Source organism: Chionomys nivalis, chromosome 25 (assembly GCF_950005125.1).
Source record: "Chionomys nivalis chromosome 25, mChiNiv1.1, whole genome shotgun sequence".
NCBI classification, from domain to species: Eukaryota; Metazoa; Chordata; class Mammalia; order Rodentia; family Cricetidae; genus Chionomys; species Chionomys nivalis.
The window spans coordinates 35062748-35083280 of record NC_080110.1 but is presented as its reverse complement, the minus strand read 5'-3'; the positions used below and the strand labels follow the sequence as shown (position 1 = coordinate 35083280).

Genomic DNA, 20533 nt, shown 5'->3' with positions numbered 1-20533 from the left:
ATCAAACCACCATAATTTCCAATCAATATGTGTAGGAAAATTCTGAGGAATTGACAGAACATTTTTACAGCTAGTAAGCAATTCAGCAAAGTCTCTCTCTCTCTCTCTCTCTCTCTCTCTCTCTCTCTCACACACACACACACACACACACACACACAAAAGGCCAACACAGGTCACATGGAAGGAACTCGCCACACAGCTGCACACCAGCCATGCACAGGGAGGAATCCAGATGAGAGCATCAACTTAAAAGCACCTCAGCAGGAAAATACACAGATACAGTCATTCAAACAGTCATCGATTCTGCTACATGTCTTGTCCCTGCTCTCCACAGTGGACCTTATCTTCTCTCCAGAAATTCTTAGGGAAATGTCTGCAATGGGTAAGACAGCTGGAATCATACCATGGAGCTAAAACGACAAGGAAAGTCAGTTGATGTAGAAATGGAAGGCTCATGGACGAAGGACAACACTGTTAAAATTGTTCACACAGGAATCAATCTGCACATCCATTCGATTACTATGGACAGCAGTGGGAATGCTTACTTCACTGTCTCTGTGCATGATGATGTACCCTGGAAACAACACATATCGAAGATAGGGAGATGGCCATCAGTGTGCTACCTGCTGAGAAAGCACAGGGACCTAAAGTGGAAACCCAGCATTCATATTTTTAAAAAATGGCATGGTTCCGTGCATCTCTTACCCTATATCCTTCTTCCCTCCCTCCCTCCCTCCCTCCCTCCCTCCCTCCCTCCCTCCCTCCCTCCCTCCCTCCCTCCCTCTCTTTCATTGTCTTCAACTTGATACAAAGAAAGGTCAGTTGGGAAGGGGAACCTTAGTGGAGAAAATGCCTTCATCAGAGTGGCCTGAAGGCAAATACGTGGCATGTTTTCTTGATCAGTGCTTGATTTGGGAAGGATAGCCCTCTGTGTGCAGTGCCACCAAGCACTGGTCACTTTGGGTGGTAGAACAAAGCAAGCTGGGTAGGCCATGAGGAGCAATCCAGTAAGCAGCGTTCCTCCATGGCCTCTGTTTCTGTTCCTGCCTCCAGGTTGCTTTCTGAGTTTCTGCCCTGGCTTCCCTTCATGGTGGACATTAATCTGCAAGACGAAAGAAATGTCTGCATTTCTGAAGGTATTTTTGGTCAGTTTTCTATCACAGCAAGAAGAAAGAAGACAAAAACACCCGAGGAGACAGCAGGGCAACAGAGTTCACTGGTCAGACAGTTTTTCCATTTGGTGAGCTGTCTCTGACAGAATGTGGTTCAAAGAAAACTAAGAGTAGACCAAACTGCCAATTTTGGTCAGTGTTTGTCAAGGAACTGAACTACTGGAAATAATACCTGTGCACACACAGAGCGACACACATACATGCACACAGGCACACATACAGACACACAGCCTACATCCACGAATGCACAAACATACATATTAAGGGCTGTTTATATTAATGGCTCACAAGCAGAGGTCCAGCTTGTCCTACACATGTGTTCTTCTGATGGGAAGGACAAGCACATGCAGTTCTTCCGTCTAGGAACCTGAATGTCTCAGCAGTCGCAGACGAGACCCAGAGAGCTGCTGTACTTCAGTGTGCACTGAAATCCCCAAGGAAGGTCTAACACCAGTGAAGGAATGCCTCATGAACAGGAGAGATGGACTTACTGCAGAGAGCAAGGACAAAGAGACAAAAATACAGAAGCTTCCTTCTTCCTTGTTCTTTTTATGTGGGCTGACTCCAGAAGGTGTGTGCGAGATTTACAGTGAGTCTTTCCACCTCAAGTTACCCAATCTATAAAATCCCTCACCAGTGCCTGCATGTATGGATTAGAGATGTTGTGTAAATGACAACCAAGATTAGCCTCTGCAAGCCATACAGATGTAATAATGAGGAAATTATGAAAACAATTTCAAGGGTAAGCATGGACTCTCCATCTAGGTGGAGACTTGTCTATCTCTGCCCTTCCTTAAGGATTGCTCCAGGGTGGGAGGTCAGGGAGTCAGCTAGGAGATCGCCTGTAGGATGCAGGTTCACATGATGGTAATGCACTTTTCTCGTTCAGGAGTCCCCTAGACACCTTCCCACTTCTACCTGCACCCAGTACGGTCCCTACAAGCCAGCCTGCCAGCATGAGGTGCTGCTGGGTCTGCTGCCTTTCTGAGTGTTGACTCTGAAGGCACATCTGTCTTCTTCTCACATCTTCTTCTTTAGGTTGTTGGCCAGAGCTCAGTGAGTTTTAAACTCCCCAACTGTCTGAGTTTCCTCATTTTCTAAAATTCTATTCACCACCAAACAAACCCCTCCCCGACAGGACGATAAGGACATGGGAACTTGCCGAGCTGTCCTTTCCCTGCACCTCAGCCATGAGATGCTCCCCACAGCACAATTGGACCCACGGCTGCATCCCACCAGCAGGTGACCAATTCTTAGGAGTTCACGAAAGCACAAAGGCAGGCACTCCTCTAGTGCATATCTAGATGCTTTCCAAAACAGCTGAAGCTGGAACATCAGCCGCTTCACAGGGTTTGACATGGATACTTCCTGAGAGAATCTGTCAAGCACACTGACTGTAATGCTTGCTAAGGTCAGCAGAGGGCACTGGCACTCAAAGAACTTTTTTTTTTTTTTAAATTTTATTTATTTATTATGTATACAACATTCTGCCTCAATGTATGCCCACACACCAGAGGAGGGCGCCAGATCTCAGTACAGATGGTTGTGAGCTGCCATGTGGTTGCTGGGAATTGAACTCAGGACCTTTGGAGGAGCAGCCAGTGCTCTTAACCTTTGAGCCATCTAGTCATGCTAACTACAATCAGGGCATCAGACAGGAAGGAGCCTAATACACCATCAAAACCACAGGAGAGAAAGGAATCCCTAGTTCACACACACACACACACACACACACACGCGCACACACACACCATGCTAATGGACTGGACAGAGGAGCCATCGAGAGGAGTGTCAGGCCAGCCTGCCAAGACAAGTGACAGTCAGCCTACCACCATATAGTGGGGACAGCACACCGAGGACCTCAGCAGAGATAACTTTCCAGACACCTGAGGGACTGCTGTTGATTTTCAAGTGTCACCCAGGTTTTCTGGGTGTCTCTTACTTAGTATTATTGGAATAACAGATAAAGATACATCAGAGCCAGGACTGTATTAAAGGTTGTGTATTTCTATGGGTTGCATTCATCTCCTACGTCCCTCCTGTTTCTCTTAGACACTTGTTGGGTGGAAGAACTATTTCATGGCCAGCTGTAAAAATTCTCATTGAGACTGATGAGTCATGTTCTTGCTAATTCTTTTGCTATGCGTGCCTTCTCTGGGTACCATCCACTCATCTTACTGAGCAGAGCTCTGTCAATCTCATCCTGAAATTTCTTCTGCACATCCTGGTGGGTTGCCAGTGTATACATAATAAAGGGAATGGACGTCCTGTGGGCTCACAGCCAGGGGAAATACAAACAACTGATTGGGCTGTGGTCTCAATATCACATTGAGATAAAAGGAAAAGAGCATTGTAGATAATGAAGATCAAAGCAGAACATCCCAGTTGAGATGAGAAGAAATTCAAATGGTGCTCCCAGCTGTCTAGGGAAGAACAGAGAAAGGAGGTCCAGAGTCACTGGGACTGAATTCCACACCGGTGCCCACTTGTGGCCCATCTGTCCTGTTAGATCAGACTCAAACACCACAAATGTGTAGCACTACCCACCACACCCCGTCTTCATACACACTTATAAAGAAATGCAGTGGACAGTACTGACTGACAACTTGACAGGATCTAGGATGGCCTGGGCGTCAAGACTGAACATTACCATGTGGGCTTATCTTCACTGATATGGGAAGACCCACACCTCTAGAAATGAATGAATATATATATATATATATATATATATATATATATATATATATATATTTGGTTTTTTCGAGACAGGGTTTCTCTGTGGTTTTGGAGCCTGTCCTGGAACTAGCCCTTGTAGACCAGGCTGGTCTCGAACTCACAAAGATCCGCCTGCCTCTGCCTCCCGAGTGCTGGGATTAAAGGCGTGCGCCACCACCGCCCGGCGAATGAATATATTTTTGAATGACTTTTTAAAAAAGCAAACAAGTAAGGCTTGAAAAATTTTTCCCATACTGGATAATAAGTAGAAATATGGAATAAATATGAGAACCTCTGTAGTTATGGCACTGATAATAGTTGTGTCACAGACCTAGCATGGACGATGTTATAAAACCAGGGGCCTGAAGAATAATGAAGAGCGGGGCATATGGTTTCCCAGATGCTGTTTACACAGAGTTGCAGACTAAACTGTTGATCACAGTTCAATCACTCACTCCCAGAGATCACCCCCACTGCTGGACAGTGCTCTTCCTGTGTGGGGCCCAGATGCAAATTCCCAGGTAGAAGTCCAGAATCAGTGGGATTGGAAGGGACTGAGACTCAGACAGATGACCTAACGCCACTGAGGACCCTGGGCACGAAATCGTCTCTGTGGCTGTCCTAGAAGCTCTGACCCATTCACACCAGTGTACGTCTAGAAAGCTCCAGTGGACACCAGAGATATCATCCATGTGCCATCTTTCTGGAATTTGGCAGAAATGCTTCCATCCTTAACCGCACCCTATACATATCTCCTGACAATCTCCTCTTTCTGGGCTCTTTTATGGGTTGAAAATCAATCTTTAATAAAGAAACCTTTCAGCCAGTCCTCAAAATGAACATAAAGGAAACGATAAATTCTAATTTCATCAGTACCAGCAGTGTGTGACACGCCCTTTTTACAACACCCATCTAATGTCTCCAAAAAATCCAATAGAAAGCCCGCACATTCTGACACCTAATTATCTACCAACAGATGGAATTTTAGCCAAATTTATACCAGAAAACCGTTACCAAGGATATGCCAATCACATAGCTAAAAATATGGAGAAAGGATAGGTAAAAAAAGATGTTAACTGGTGGTAGTCTTTTTTGCTCTTTTAAAATTTCTGTAAAATACAGCAGTTTGGGAAAATAAAGAATATAATGGCATGTTGGTATCAGCTCACACAGATGAAAGCTGATGTCTGCTGTTTTTCTAACTAAAGCCCTTGTCTCCAAATCTTATTATGTCATCTGGATATCCAAGTAAAGTATCTTTTAATTCAATAGAAATGAACATAATATACAGTGATTTTATATTGCAAATGGTTAGCAGGAATCTTCCAGTCATATCACACATATTTTTAAGACAATGGAATCTCTTGCTGTTACTTGATTCTTCAGTTTATGTGACTATTTCCCAGAAAAGAAAAAGGTATGTCGACTTCCTTACTTAACTTGTGGAGCGGTCTCATTCACTCCCTGGCTGTCTCTCCTCCAGCTGTTTCCAGGACTACCCAGACCCTTGACTGGGATGAAAGTGGAAGAAGACACCACCGGATGTCAAAGGATGACTAGAAAAAGATGAACTTGGCTGGACCCTGCAGGAATCGCAAGTGTGGGTACAGCCACTCCCAGCAAGCCTTGCTGAGCTTCAACGGTCACAGGAGCCAGGGGTCTCCTGGATGAACTCGCCCTGTACATCTGTGAGCCTTTTAACTAACCACTGGTGTGCTGGCTAACGGATGCCTTCAGAGAGCGAGCAGGCACACTCAGGACATCTCGGTCAGTAGTGGTGGTGGAGTAGAGAAGAGAATGCTGGTTATTTTTCCAACCTCCTGTATCGGAGAATTCTGAGTAAGAACGGCAATAGCATATACACACTGTGCACAGTCCACGTCACCGTGAGACCCCAGGAACACACGCAAGATGGCGGGGCACTCACAGCGAACGGACGGGAAGATGGCGGGGCACTCACAGTGAACGGACGGGAAGATGGTGGGGCACTCACAGCGAACGGACGGGAACTTTCCCTTGTTTCCTACAGACTCTGACTTCAACACCACTGCATCTCTTACCCCCACTGTCTCACGTTTTTACTGCATTGTGAGCGTGCAGATCACTTGAAGGTAAAGTGGGAATTGCATTTCAAAGTCATTTTTCCTCCTTCCCAAGCAAAGCACTGAGCTGCTCGTGTTAGCAAACAAGGATATATTTTTATCAACCTTTGTGCTTTATTTTCCTTCTTGCTTCACCTGCTTCATTCTAGGAAAATGAAAAATCCACAGAATGAAATTGAGGATTAAGTCTTGGGGCTAGGTTCTGATCAAAGCATGCAGATGGGCCCCACAGCCTCCTCTCTCCAGGAGCCTCTGTCTTCCTGCCTCCTCCTTGTTTGTACTGATTCAGCTGTCTATTTGGGAAACTGGCATTTTTGCCTAAAAGAAGCAAAATATAACCAGGGGAGGAGGGCAGCGAGCAGGGGAGGGGGAGGAGTCTATGTCAAAAAGAATCTCTTAATCTCAACAGGGGAGAATCCAGCTTCTCCTTAGCCATAATTTCATAGATTAATAATTTTTAAAAATCATAATCCAAAGACTTTGCTATAACAAGAGAGTTCAAGTTTTAAAAAAAGCAAATAAATTAGTTAACAATTAAACTTGTAAACAATTATCCATTTTAAACATCTTTAAATAATAGACATTTCTCTGTATAATCCATTAGACAATACAAGGCACACTTCACATATCAGAACCCAGAGGGACAGAAACCACACAAGGTGCCTCCTTCACTCTGCCCACGGGAGTAACCAAGCTGGGGCTCTGGAGTCAGGTGCTCACCCTCTGCTCAGCTCCTGGAGATCTGGAAGTCCACAGACATGCTCTGCCCATGATGCCTCTCTGTGCTCTCTACTCATGTGATGAGATGGTACCCTTTCTTGACACGGAGTCTGCGCAGATGTTTTCCACAAAGCTCCCCAGAAAATGGCCGGTCTTTCTAATTCTTTGTAATGTTTAAACCACCATACTCTCGTTTTTATGAAAAAACACAACATCTTCTTCTTTGAGTTCAGCTCTGCCTCACTCTGAGGAGGATAGGAAACCACCACCCTGTGCCTTTCACAGATAACAGGTCTGGCCTCATTCATAGCAGGACCCAGGGAGGAGCAGTCTGGCTGAGGTGCTGGAGGAGTGGGCACTGAGGAGTCCAGGGAGCTTGTGTTGCTAAGAAAGTATCTGGGGCTGAGGCCACTGTCCCTGAGACCACTGGGCCATCTCCGTCTGTGGGATAGGAGCTTGCCCAGCGGTGGTTGCTCACTAGGGACCCAGTGCTCCCTGCTCCCAGCACCAAGTCCAGAGTAGGTGCGGCTGGTAGGGTGTTGCAGGAGGTCCTTCCGCTCCTCCAGCCAATAGCCGCTGAGATACCAGCCCATTGGGGTGTGGTCTCTCTCCCTTTAAAAAAGCAGCCACTTCCCTCCTCGCTCTCTCTTACTTCCTATTCCTCTTCCGGGGACTAGACTCCCTTCCTGATTGTGCAGAGGACTGTTGTCTGGGACAGTGATCTGTAAGTTTTTTCCCCTTTAAATAAATAACCATTATATTAATCATAATTCCAAACTAGCGTGGGATTGTTTGTGACTTATGCCTTCGCCTTCATCTGGCGCCCAAATGTTTGGTTTTAGGACCCCTCCTGCCCCCGCTCGGCTGCCTGCTGCCAGTTCAGCATGGCGCAAGTCCTCCCTCCCTTAGCAACGGCCTGTGCCTTGTGGCCTGTGCCTTGCAGCCTGTGCCTTGCAGCCTGTGCCTTGTGCATGGAGCCAGCAGTTTAATATAAATTATCACGCAGTGGCTTTTCTTGCTGAAGTTCTTTATATTTTCCCTTTAGACACCTCAGATTGACTTCAAGTCCCCATTCAGCCTATCGTTTGCCTCCCCACGTGGATTTAAACTCCACGGGCCCGCATAGTCTCTGTCCGCGTGGTTTGTTCTTTTCTGAGTCGTTTTTAAATCTCCCTTGCAAGCGCAGCCCTTGAGTGGTGCGAACCAGAGCATGTGCTTGCCAGTTGCCGAAAGCGGCAACCCCTCGAGGCGACTCTGTCACGTGGAGGCATACACGGCTTCCGGGTTACTCTTCTCTACCCCTGGATTCTGGGTTTATGGTTCCGTGTATGGAATTGATTCAATTACATTTACTTTGTTGAGCAACTTGCATTTCCCAGTTTTTAACAAATACTAGGCGGACACTGAAACAGGACCCCGTTTTCGTCGCGACTTGGCAACAGCGCCACCTGCTGGATAGCAGGTAATATGGCAGTTTTCGTTTCCAACACAAATTTTACTGTTTTGTTTGCCAATACAATGGGTTATATCATGCAAGGTTTATATGACTATGGGGATAACTTAATTTACTGGTTACTAGGTTTCAGTATTCTTTTGAATATTCTATCATTTAGGAAGAATATGGCACTCCTAAGAACCATACAATCTTTAATAGAAACTCATGCAGGTCAGGAGATTCAGGATTCAAAAGAGACAGTAATAAAAAGACTTGAAATGATTGAAGAAATTATTGGAGCTGGTGAACAGAGTAAGAAGGCACAAGGACAGGATACAATGCCACCACCAGCTATTAGAACTGGTTTACCCAGGGTTTTAGTGACATACCCTGTAATTCATTCTGGCAAAGCATCAACTTCTAAAGGCTCAAAGGGAGTCAGAGAAGCTAGATGGATGCCAATAGCAATGAATGATCTAAAAGAAATTAAGCAAGCTATTGTTAATTTTGGCTTGCACTCTGCATATGTTAAGGAAATGATAAGGACTTGGGCTTCTAATGCTAGAGCTACCCCCCACGATTTCCATCAGTTAGTGTCTGCAGTTTTAGATAATGGAACTTCCTTGATGTTTGGAATCTATTTCAGAGAAGAATCCAAACATATGGAACAGCAAGGAAGAACAAAAGGTGTGGAGGTTTCCCAAGATCAGATTCTTGGTACAGGAGCATATGCTGATCTACAGGTCCAAGCTCTTTATGACGATGAAGTACTGTGTCTATGTCACCAAGCAGCTTTAAATGCTTGGAATAGGCTACAAGATCCAGCAAAAAGGGTTGAATCATATACCAGAATTAGGCAGGGACAGAGAGAACCCTTTATTGACTTTTTGAAAAGATTAATTAAGGCTCTGGACATAGGGGTAACAGACCCAGAAGCTAGACGAATACTTCTTGAATCTCTAGCTTTTGAGAATGCAAACATAGAATGCAAAAAGATAATTGGGCCTTTAAAGTCTAGATCAGCACCTATGGATGAATGGATTCAGCATATGATGAATGTTGAGACGTTTAGCTATAGTGATGAATCTTGGGTAGGAGAAACAATTTCCAAAGCAATGAGGAGACATCAAACTGCCAGGTGTTTTAATTGTGGTAAATTAGGACATTTGCAAAGGGATTGCAGGCAAAGAATTTCTAGGAATAATATCTCTTCTGGGAATGACAAAAATAGGAGACCTCGGCCTTCAGGTATATGTAGGAGATGCGGTAAAGGCTGACATTGGTCCAATGAATGCAGGTCAACAACAGACAGACAAGGCAATCCGATACCATCGGAAAACTCCTTGAGGGGCCTCTCGCAGGCCTCCAAAGCAACAGTGGCCCAGTCATTCCCAGTCACAATGGAGAACATGCCTCACCAAGAAAATTAAAAGCTCCAATTTCTGCTGTAAAAAGTAATACTGGTCTAAATGATGAATTACACGTGGAGGATGAGTCAAAAAACCCAGTAGGACAGGGTAAACGTATATTTTGGCAGACTTCTATTAATGATCAAAGACCAAAGCTAAGAGTCTGTATAAATGGCACTTTCATTGAAGGCTTATTAGACACAGGTGCGGATGTAAGTATCATTACTCCAGAATATTCGCATTCAAATTGGCCTCTTCAAGAGGTAGATGTTCAGTTCCTGGGAATTGGAACCCTATCTCGTGTAAAACAAAGCACAAGATGGGTTGAATGCATAGGGCCCGAAGGGCAAATAGGAAGACTAAGGTCATATATAGCCAATATTGCAATAAATTTATGGGGCCGTGACCTGCTACAGCAATGGAATACCCAGATTAACATTCCTATAGTTCCAGGAACTCATAATTTTGGGAAATACATGATGAGGTATTATGGAAAAAGGTCACCATCCATTCAGGCTGTACAAGAACATACAGCAAATACCAAACCTTTAGAGGTACCAACAGCCCTACCTTTAAAATGGCTAACTGAGAAGCCAATATGGATCAAACAGTGGCCTCTAGCTGAAGATAAATTACAGACATTGGAACAGCTGGTGCAAGAGCAACTAGATGCTCACTATATTGAAGAATCAACCAGCCCTTGGAATTCTCCTGTGTTTGTTGTAAAAAAGAAATCTGGTAAATGGAGAATGGTGACAGATTTAAGAGCTGTCAACAAGGTAATTCAAGCTATGGGCCCACTACAATCTGGAATTCCTTTGCCTTCTCTATTACCAAAAGGATGGCCTCTTATAGTTACTGATTTGAAAGATTGTTTTTTCAATATACCATTACAAGAAAAGGATAGAGAAAAATTTGCCTTCACAGTGCCTACTTATAATAATTCTCAGCCTAATAGGAGATATCAATGGACTATCCTCCCACAGGGTATGCTCAATAGTCCTACATTGTGCCAATATTTTGTAAGTAAGCCATTGGAAATAATTCGTAAACAATTCCCCAATAATTTATCATTACATGGATGACATCTTGTTATCTGATTCAAATAAAGATACTTTAGAAAGGATGTTTGAAGAAGTAAAGAAAGTCTTGCCTAGGTGGGGTTTACAAATTGCCCCTGAAAAGATTCAAAGAGGAAATTCTATTAATTACCTAGATTACAGAATAGGGTTAGAGAAAATTAAAACGCAAAAGGCACAAATTAGGAGAGACCGGTTAAAGACTCTTTTTTTTTTTTTTGTCATCTATTTTATTTTATTTTTTTTTTACTTATTTATTTATTTTTATTCTTTTTTAATTAAAATTTCCACCTGCTCCCCATTTCCCATTTCCCTCCCCTCCTCCCAAATATTGCCCTCCCCCCACTTCCCTCCCCCTATCCCCACTCCTCTTCTCCTCCCCCCACTCCATTCCCCCTCCCTCTCGATACTGAAGAGCAGTCCAAATTCCCTGCCCTGCGGGAAGACCAAGGTCCTTCTATCTACGTCCAGAAAGGTGAGCGTCCAAACAGGCTAAGCTCCCACAAAGCCAGTTCATGTATTAGGATCGAAACCTAGTGCCATTGTCCTTGGCTTCTCATCAGTCTTCATTGACCGCCATGCTCAGAGAGTCCGGAATCAACCCATGCTTATTCAGTCCCAGACCAGCTGGCCTTGGTGGGCTCCCAATAAATCAGTTCCACTGTCACAGTGGGTGGGTGCATCCCTCGTGGTCCTGATTTTTTGCTCATGTTCTCCCTCCTTCTGCTCCTCATTTGGACCTTAAGAGCTCAGACCGTTGCTCCAAATTGAGACTCTGTCTCTACCTCGATCCATCGCCAGATGAAGGTTCTAAGGTGATATGCAAGATATTCATCAGTATAGGATAGGGTCATTTCAGGTTCCCTCTCCTTAGTTGCCCAAGGTACCAGCTGGGGACATATTCCTGGACACCTGCGAACCCCTCAAGAGTCAAGTCTCTTGCCAACCCTAAGATGGCTCCCTTAGATAGGATATATACTTCACTGCTCCCGTATCCATCCTTCCTATATCCCAACCATCCCAATCCTCCAAGCTCCTCCCATCCTCCCCTTCTCATATTTCTCATCCCATTTCCCCTTTGCCCCATGCCACCTCACCCGCAAGTTCCCAGTTTTTGCCCTGGAATCTTGTCTACTTCCCCCTCTCCATGCGGATGACTATATGATTTTCTTTGGGTTCACTCGGTTAAAGACTCTTAATGACTTCCAAAGATCGTTAGGAGACATTTCTAGTCTACGACCAGCTGTTGGGATAACACCTGATCTAATAGTTCATTTAAACAAAACCTTAGATGGTGATAAAGATTTGAATAGTCCAAGAAAACTGACAGCTGAAGCAGAAAAGGAACTGACAAGGATTGAGAAAAAATTACAGGAGGCACATGTGGATAGGGTGAACCCAAATCTTAGCTGCATCCTAGTCATATTGCCTTCCAGAATTTCTCCTACAGGGATTCTAATGCATAGGGAAGATATTATTTTAGAGTGGACATTTATACCTAATAAACCAAGTAAAAAATTAAAAACTTATGTGGAAAAAGTCTCTGAATTAATTATAAAAGGTAAGCGGAGACTTCGTCAACTAGCAGGTATAGACCCAGCAGAAATTATAGTGCTTTTTACTACTGAAGAAATAAAAAGGTTATGGGAAGACAATGAACCATGGCAAAGAGCTTGTGCTAATTTTTTGGGAGAAATTAATAGCAACTATCCTAATAGTGGTAGACTTAACCTCATAAAGAGAACTTCTTGGATTCTTCCTAGAATTGTACGTGATGCTCCAATAACTGGAGCCCATACGTTCTATACTGATGCAAATAAATCAGGGAAAGCAGGTAACAAATCAGATGAATTGAGTAAGGTGGAACATAGCCCTTATAATTCTGTCCAGAAGGCAGAATTATATGCCATTCTTATGGTGCTAAGGGATTTTAAAGAACCTCTTAATATAGTTACAGATTCACAATATGTAGAAAGAGTTATCTTGCATATTGAAACCGCTGAATTTATACCAGATGACACAGAGTTGACTTCATTGTTTATCCAGGTACAAGACATAATCAGGAACAGGCTTTGTCCAATGTACATAACACACATCCGGTCCCATACAGGTCTGCCTGGTCCTCTAGGACAAGGCAATGCTGAGATTGACCAATTATTGATTGGAAGCATGTTGCAGGCCTCAGAATTTCATAAGAAGCATCATGTCAATAGTAAAGTCCTAAAGAAAGAATTTTCCATTACATGGCAACAAGCTAAGAACATTATAAAGAGATGTCCTACTTGTTCTTTCTATAATCAAACACCGTTGCCTGCAGGGAGTAACCCAAAGGGTACTAAAAGAAATGAAATCTGGCAGATGGATGTGTTCCACTTTATGGAATTTGATAAATTAAAATATGTACACCACACCATAGACATGTATTCAGGTTTTCAATGGGCTACTGCCCTGAGCTCAGAAAAGGCTGATTTATTGGAAGTTATGGCCATCATGGGTATACCTGCACAAATAAAGACAGATAATGGTCCAGCATATGTATCTAAGAAAATGAAACGCTTTTTTGATTATTTTAATATAAAACATATTACAGGTATACCAAATAATCCTACAGGTCAGGCAGTTATAGAAAGATCAAATCGTACTAGAAAGGACATGCTGAACAAACAGAAAGGGACCAAAAATACCCCCAGAAATAGATTACATAATGCTTTATTAACCTTGAATTTTCTTAACGCTAATGAGAAAGGAACGACAGCAGCAGAAAGACATTGGATAATGGAAAAGTCTGCTGAACTAAATCAACCGATTTATTTCAAAGATGTACTGACCTCTCAATGGAAGCCAGGAGATGTGCTACGTTGGGGAAGGGGTTTTGCTCTTGTTTCCACAGGAGAAGAAAAATTATGGATACCATCAAAATTAATAAAGGTTCTATTTGAAGAGGAGAAACCTCTTGGAAAGGAGAAATGACAACTCATCCACCATGATGATATTCATACAGGTGGTAAGAAAAACATATAGAATGGGGGCAGGGTTCTGTTCTTATCTCCACAGGAAAATACTCATCTTTGAAAAATTCAAGGGACCCTGGATGTTTGGATACTAACAGATGGAAAAACACCTGCCCAATAGGAACTATCAAGAAAACTGAATAGGTTGTGTAAGTAAAATATACTAAACCATATTTCTAAATTTATAGAGCTGGTTTTGAAGTTGGACTCTGGCTCAGTCCCCTCTCCAATTCCAAGCCTGTTGGTAAGAGAAAAACCCAGAGTTTCTGGAGTTTCTGTCTCATGTCAAGAGCCATGATATGGGACAGAAAGAAATATGAGTTTAGAAAGCATCTTTGCTTTTCTTCATATCTATCATACTTTTCATTGAATATATCTATCATGCCTTTCATTGAATATATATATATACATATATATATATATGTCTATATGATTAATGTTTAAGTTTTTCACAATGAACAATGAGTTTTTCCTGCAGTGACATTTGAAGTTTCCAGGAAGAAGATGGGGCCCCACAACAACAACTCCACCTGGTTGATATGACGTCATGATACTGATAGTGCTATTACAAGACCTGTTTTGGGTACCAGCTGCACAAGACAGCTCCAACTTGGTTAGCTGAAACAGTGCACATCTTATACAACATTCTGGCCAGACCTGCACAAAATACTCAGAGACTATTTGCAATTTTAAATTGATCTTGAAATTTAACCATCATTTTACTTTCACAGGATCCCCCAGAAAGAACGTCGCCCCCATGACAGCTGGAAGTAATTCTAGAGGACGACGTCCCCTCTCCCAGTAAAGTTTGCCCTTGGGATTAGGGACATCATTTAGGAGTTGATTATAATTAGTATACGGTTGCGGGTTGGGAGAGGAATTTTATAAGCTCAGGGATCATTTGAAATAAAAAAGGATAATGGGATGATGGGATAATAGATTGGTACTTGTTGATACTTGTGAGTTATTGTTTTGAGACAAATATATTGGTATCGATTCTTATATATTAATACAAAGTGAAATTATATTGACTATTGTATGCATGCATGTTTCTACCTCTGTTTAAAACATTTTTTATGTATTGACATATATTGTATTGATATATATTGTATATATTTACCATATTGCAGTGTACATTTCTACCTCTGATTAAGATACTTACATATTGTTTGTGTATTGATATATATTTACCATACTGCAATGTATATTTGTACATTGTTTATATTTGGAGGTCATTGTCCTCATTTGTTTCACAGTCGTTTATTGTCTTAGTCTTTAAGTTAGATAGGTATTGAGAATTATATAGATCAATAGTATTCTAAGTTTGTCATTTATAATTAGACTAATCAGGTTCTTTAGATACATAGAGATTATACTCAGTATAGATAGATAATCTTCAACCTCTTCAAAGAGCTGTAGAAAATGGCCTTTAATCTAACTCAGAGTTTTGTGGTAGTGAGACACACTTGCTCCTGGCAACACCACTCTATTCCCAAGAGAATGTTGAGCACCAAAGACACTCCACCTGGAACCTTTCTTCTTGGCTGAACTGGCCTTTGGGCAAAGAAATGCCCATACCTCAACCACTGACAGAGATACAGAGCATCTGTGAATGGAAAAAATAGGACTGTCATATCCTGCCAAGACAGGGTAAGATAGTTTTGATAAGTTTCTTGCCTTTGAAAATGGTATGTCAGTTATGTTAGGCCTTAGCCAAAGTTGGTTGCTTCAACGCTGCAAACGTGACCTTGGGTGATTGCCCAGGTAGCTAGTTGTCTCTGTGATTTGTTGCATGTTTTGGAAGTTGTTTGCTTGTACTTCCTAATTACTCAGGTAACATTATTTCCCTTCTCAGATCTTCGATAGGGTTGAAGACTATATAAATGTAGTTACTTTCCATTCATGACTTGGCCAATCTATTTATTATACAAGACCTAAGCTAGTTAGAATAGGATATTTGTACTTATTTTATATAATTTCATAGTAGGTTTAGAACTCTCTTACTTAAACAAAAGGGGGAGGTGTTGCGGGAGGTCCTTCCGCTCCTCCAGTCAATAGCCACTGAGATACCAGCCCATTGGGGCGTGGTCTCTTTCCCTTTAAAAAAGCGGCCACTTCCCTCCTCGCTCTCTCTTACTTCCTGCTCTGCTTCCAGCGACTAGACTCCCTTCCTGATTGTGCAAAGGACTGTTGTCTGGGATGGTGATCTGTAAGTTTTTTTCCCCTTTAAATAAATAACCATTATGTTAATCATAATTCCAAACTAGCGTCGGATTGTTTGTGACTTACGCCTTTGTCTTCAGTAGTGGGGCTCATGTTTGGTGGAGGCGCCAGAGAGGAGCTTCAGCAGGCCCTTCTTTTCTTTCTTAATGTCCTTGTCTGGTTTCACAGCTGAGCTTTTCCACATGCTACTGAAGCCCTCTCAGGAGATGTAGGGAGTCCACGGAGGATGGCCACTGTTCAATCACCTGTTGTGGTGCCTCTCTGGGCTTCTTGATCCACACACCGTGAAGCACCCTGGGTTACCTTTCTGGGACTCTTTGCCTTTGGAATCTTGAGTGTTCATCACCAGCTGAAGAAAATCCACTTGTGTCTGGAAGCAGAAAGAGAAAAGTCGATGGCAGACATTTAGAAAAGGGCACGAAGAACGTGTTCCCAGCCTGACACACGATCAAAACACGAGCACTCTGACAGTAACACCACATTTCACCTTCTGCTTTGACTCAAGGTGATTTGCTTCGTGTTTATTACAAATTCATAGAAAGAGTCCATTAGCCGGTTTGGAAAAATAAGGATACTTAGGATCTCATATACTGGAATAAGGAATGGAAACATAACTACAGAGAAAAAAGAGAAAATGTAGTGGAAATCTGCACTGAATTCTTATTCACTTACAGAAATCAAATACAGCTTCTGCTAAGCTCCAGGATCCACTTGTATTTCTTCTATTCAGCTCAGAGGAAGGTACCAAAGTGATGTTAACAAACAGCTGTCTTTATAATACATCAAAATGTAAACCACTCAAGATATGGGCGGGAGCAATGGTCAAGGGGTGGAGAGCATTTGCTGCTTACAGGGACTCAAGTTCGGTGCCCAGTCCTTGGCACTGAACGGTTCACAACTGCAACTCCAGCTCTAAGGGATCCGCCTCCCTCTGCTGGACTCTAGAGGCATGGCACTCACATGGATACATACACATACGCATGCATGATTAAAAATAAAACAAAATTAAAAATACTTAAAATAGGAAGGAACACTTTTTATTCTTTGATCACTTCATAGATACATGCAATGAAATAACATTTCCACCCCACTCCCGCTATTCCCTCTGCAGCTTCTCCAGCATCCCCCTCAGACTTCCTTTACACAACGTCATGTTGTTTAACAACACTCTTATGTCTTCAGTGCTGCCCTCGTGTATGTGGGTGTGGGACCGTCCACTGCAGCATGGGAGACTGAAGAGTGACTCTCTTCCCTCGCAGCCATCAATTGCCAAAAGTCCCTCAGAGAGGGGAGGGACCCGGAGAGCATCTCCCACATCTATAGTGGGAGTTTTGATCGGCTTGATCTAGAGTAGCTTATGTGAGGTTGAGGGTGTGGTAGCTATTCAAGTCCAGAAGATGATGTTCCTCCTCACCTTCCAACCGTTACATTCTCTGCACTCCTCTAAAGATAAGAATAAATTTAATAACAAGTGCATACTATTTAAACTAAAATGGGTCAAAGATCTAGGTCTAAGGTGGGCATGGGGAACACATGCCTTCAGTTCCAACATTCTGGTAGTAGAGGCAGGTGGATATCAGTGAACAATTTCCAGAACAGCCAGGGCAACATAGACCCTGTATCCCCACCTCAAAAAAAATAAAAGTTTTCAGGAATATACTGCCCAATTAAGATGAAACTGGGGGGACGTTAATGTTCATAACCTCAGCTCTCACCATGTGATTTAGAGATTAAATCACAGTACTTCATAAAATTGTACATCATAAAACTTTAAAACATTTATAAATGCTAAATTTATTTTAAAATTAAAAAATTTAAAATTGTACTTCAAAGGATTCCATCAAGAACAGTAAAAGCCATCTAAAAAAAGAGAAAGTATACCAATTACATACCTGAAAAGTGACTGCTATTGGTGATACACACGCCAATCTTACAGCTCAATGACACAATTTAGCTCTGCAGGAGCAAAGGTCGCATCACTGTTTATCTAAGAAAGACAAGAATAGGGAAACCATCAGAAATCTGAACATAGTCAGTCACCTTTTCAGTTGTCCCCAAATCTAAACACTGTAATGTTCACATAAAAGTGATCGAGCCAGGCGGTGGCAGTGCACGCCTTTAATCCCAGTACTTGGGAGGCAGAGGCAGGTCAATCTCTCTGAGTTTGAGGTCAGCCTGGTCTACAAGAGATAGTTCCATGATAGGCTCCAAAGCTATTGGAAACATTGTCTCAAAAATAAATAAATAAATAAATAAATAAATAAATAAATAAATATGATCAAAGAGACCTTCATAATTCCCTGCCTTATATGGGAAAGATCAGAAATATTACAGAGAAGATAAACTGTGGACACGGGATCCCTGATGCCACCAGCCAAGAAAATACAGAAGCTGGAGCATGGCTGGAGTAGACACTTCCCTAGGTCATCTAGAGAGAACCTGACCCCTGACACAGGAGACAACAGATCCCTGTCAGTGTATAGTGAGTGTCTATGAGGAGGGGAAGTGTAGTGTGTGCTGTGGTGTGATGAGGGCTGATGCCCTTCCCATTGTGAGGGATGGAGATGAGCCGTCCAGCTGGATCACATGAGAACACTGTATTGGATGGTACAGTCTGGCGGGCAAGGGGCAGAGTCTGATACCTAGGTACGTATATGTGCTATGCATGTTCTTCCCATGTTAACACCTTACATACATTGTCAGTTTTAGGACATCAAGGGCATCCCTCACCCACACTCACCACGCACTTTTCGAGGGATCAGGCCTAGATAGTCCATTCCTTTTCTGATGTCAAAACACAATGCTGCTTTCTGGACCTGGCGGAGCAGGAGGCGCCATCATGGGTGTTGACATCCGCCACAACAAGGATCGAAAGGTTCGGCGCAAGGAGCCCAAGAGTCAGGACATCTACCTGAGGCTGCTGGTCAAGCTGTACAGGTTTCCGGCCAGGCGAACCAACTCCACCTTCAATCAGGTTGTGCTGAAAAGGTTATTCATGAGTCACACCAACCGGCCACCTCTGTCCCTGTCCCGGATGATCCGAAAGATGAAGCTTCCTGGCTGAGAAAACAAGACGGCTGTGGTTGTGGGGACGGTCACAGATGACATGAGGATTCTCGATGTGCCCAAACTGAAGGTGTGTGCACCGCGGGTGAGCAGCTGGGCCCGAAGTTGCATCCTCAAGGCTGGGGGTAAGATCCTCACCTTTGACCAGCTGGCCTTGGAGTCTCCCAAGGGCCATGGCACTGTGCTCCTGTCTGGACCTCGGAAGGGCCGAGAGGTGTACCGGCATTTTGGCAAGGCCCCAGGAACCCCACACAGCCATACCAAACCCTATGTCCGCTCCAAGGGCCGGAAGTTTGAATGTGCCAGAGGCAGAAGGGCCAGCTGCGGCTACAAAAGCTAACCCTGGATCTTACTGTTATTAAAAAAACATTTGGATGTTGAAAAAAAAAAAAAAAACAATGCTAAGTATCAGACCCTGCAGTAAATCCATCCAAACCCCCGTGTCAACTGAGACATGGTGGCAGCTATCAGGCATTGTGGGACACTCCACCTCCTGTCAATGACACATAAGTACTGCTGGCTTCAGACACACCTGGATGCCTCCTGCCCTGACACATAGGCCTCCTTCCCTGACTGCTGGACACCACACCCGTTCCACCTCACTTGCTCTGCAGGGACTCCCACAAAACCACACACTAACTGCTAGGTATCAGGCCTTGCTGAGCCAACCAGTCCTCACACCTCATATGTACTCCTAGGCACTGGACCCTGAATGGCACTCACTTAACCCCCATTTAGTGCTAGTTATTGTCATGCTGGATAATCTGCCACTCTGCCCCAAACCCACTGCTATTGCTTGGGCCCCAAGGGGTACCATGACACCATGGAAGATCCACATACACTGACAGGTACCAGGCCCTCGTCTACATCCCACCATACAAGTGACCTTCTCCAGTGTTGATTGTAGTTGCTGCAGGATACCTCCTGACATCAACCCATATATAATTTTAGGATATCAGACCTGCTGGGTACCCAAACATTCAGGCCATCGCAACTCCTATAATGGTAGCTGAAGGCCCTTTAAACATACATCACTCTGCAGCAGCCTCAAATACATTGCTACGATCAGGTCCTGGTGACACCTCCAAATGCCTCGTGCACACTCTGAAAAGTCAGGTATCCCTGGATAGCAGACCAACCACTGCCAAATATTAACACTACTCTAATATTAACAGGCCTGGATGGACACTAATTCACCACTCTGTAAAAGGAGCGGCAGGCTACGTCCCGCCACCCGGCTAGCTTTACACTTGAAATAATTACAAGGAAACTGTATTCTTTTAAAAACTGCTTGGCCCATTAGCTCTAGCCTCTTACTATCTAATTCTCACATCTTGATTAACCCGTTTCTAATAATCTGTGTAGCACCATGAAGTGGTAGCTTACCAGAAAGGATCTTAACCTGCGTCCATCTTGGAGAGGAGAGCTATAGTGTCTGCCTGGAGAGGAGAGGCATGGCGTCTGCTCACTTCCCTTCTTCCCAGCATTCTGTTCGGTCTACTCCGCCTATCTAAATTCTGCCCTATCAGGCCAAGCAGTTTTCTTTATTAATTAACCAATGAAACAACAGATAGACACATGACCCTCCTCCATCAAGCTAG

At 43.4% G+C, this 20533-nt stretch overlaps 1 pseudogene; it reads left to right on the top strand.

Annotated features, from left to right (window-relative positions):
- The first annotated feature begins 18705 nt into the window (after window positions 1–18705).
- LOC130866611 (60S ribosomal protein L18-like) lies at window positions 18706–19272 on the top strand (annotated as a pseudogene).
- The last annotated feature ends 1261 nt before the right edge of the window (window positions 19273–20533 follow it).